Below are 1,818 nucleotides of genomic sequence, written 5' to 3'. Positions count from 1 at the left end.
TCTTTAGATATTAAACATCCCATATCTAATAACCCAGGGTTAAAGGGGAAGTCTAAAACCAATGAAAAAATAGTCTGTATGAAATACAGATAAAAATACAACACATCAAAATATGAGGGATACAGCTATAGCAGTGCTTTCAGGGTCATTTATAGTATTGAATACTTATATTAGGAAAGAAGAAATGACTCAGATCAATAATTTAATTTTTCATCTTAAGAAATTTTTTTGTGTGTGTGTGGTACGCGGCCCTCTCACTGTTGTGGCCTCTCCCGTTGCGGAGCACAGGCTCTGGACACGCAGGCTCAGTGGCCATGGGTCACGGGACCAGCCGCTCCGCAGCATGTGGGATCTTCCCGGACCAGGGCACGAACCCGTGTCCCCTGCATCGGCAGGCAGACTCTCAACCACTGCGCCACCAGGGAAGCCCCATCTTAAGAAATTTTTAAAGAAAAATAGAGCAAACTAAACCCAAAGCAAGTAGAAAGAAGTAATAAAGAATGGAGAAGAAATTAATGAAATTGAAAATAGAAAAATAAAAAAAAATCAATGCAAATAAAAGCATATTCTTTGAAAAGTTCAATAAAATTGACAAACTTCTAGTTACAGTGACCAAGAAAAAAGGGAGAAGAGCTTCCTATAAGAATGAAAAATTTCAATATCAAGAATGGAAAATAAAGGGACATTGTTACTGGCAACATCGGTTCTAAGAGGAGTCCCGTAGATAGCCTGTGACCTCAGTGTTATCACAGAGTTGGATTTCAGAGTGGTGGATTTGGAGCCCTTAGTCAAGTTCATTCTTGGTATTTGGAAGTAAGTGAAGAAAATTCTCAGTCACAACTGTGAAAACGTCGTTATAAAAATAAAAGGAATATGGGTTGTTCTAGATGACCAGAAAATTCAATATGTGATCTTTTATTAGATCTTGGATCAGAACTAAGAAATAAAAACAACTAGAAAAATATTCAGTGGCATATTTGGGGAAAATTGTTATATTGAACACATGACATAAATATTAAAGAACATTTTGTATATCAGGCTTAAATTTTCTGGATGTGATAATTACAATTAGATAAAATATCTTTTAAAAAAAATGAAATACAAGCTAAAATATTTGTGTGAAGTATCAGAAACTTAGTTTTAAATAATTGATAAATATGTAATCAAAATGTGTATTGTTGTGAGTGTATGTTTAGGTAGACCGAGGGTGAGAGATAAAAGATATATAGCAAATAATGAAACCTGGAAACTCTAGGTAAGGGATATAGGAATGCAAACTTCTAATTTTTGAAAGTCACATATTTTTATACTAAAATTTGGGTTAAAAATAACAACGGTTTACAGTACGTTCTTATGGTTAGCAGTTTATAAAAAGCCAACCCACTTCACAGTTCTTGTCATTATTTTTTGCTGTCATACTGCTCAAGTGCCTTAGCCATTATAAATCTGAACTCTTCACCTTCCACCTATACCTCATCCAAATGACACATAAAATCTTTAGTGATTGTGCTGTTACATGGTGTTCTTATTGCTTTCAGTTGAGGGTAAAATTCAGTTCCGAAATTCCACCTTGAAGATTAGCATTTAAGTACAAACTGGTAGCTTAGTCTTTCCAGAAAGCTGAGCCTGAGGCAGAGGAGTTACGTTCATTTCTAGGGAGAAGTGAAAGACAAAGTGGCAAGGAGGAAGGGAGAGATGACACAAGTATAGATTATTGAACTGCCTACCACTAAGTAAGACAAATTACAGAATACCATGATTACTCTCAAAAATCCATACTAGCTTCATTTGGGGTCCTTCTATTGCAAGGGATAAATA

The sequence above is a fragment of the Lagenorhynchus albirostris genome, unplaced genomic scaffold (genome assembly GCF_949774975.1).
Source record: "Lagenorhynchus albirostris unplaced genomic scaffold, mLagAlb1.1 scaffold_202, whole genome shotgun sequence".
NCBI lineage: Eukaryota > Metazoa > Chordata > Mammalia > Artiodactyla > Delphinidae > Lagenorhynchus > Lagenorhynchus albirostris.
This window is presented reverse-complemented; position numbering follows the sequence as displayed.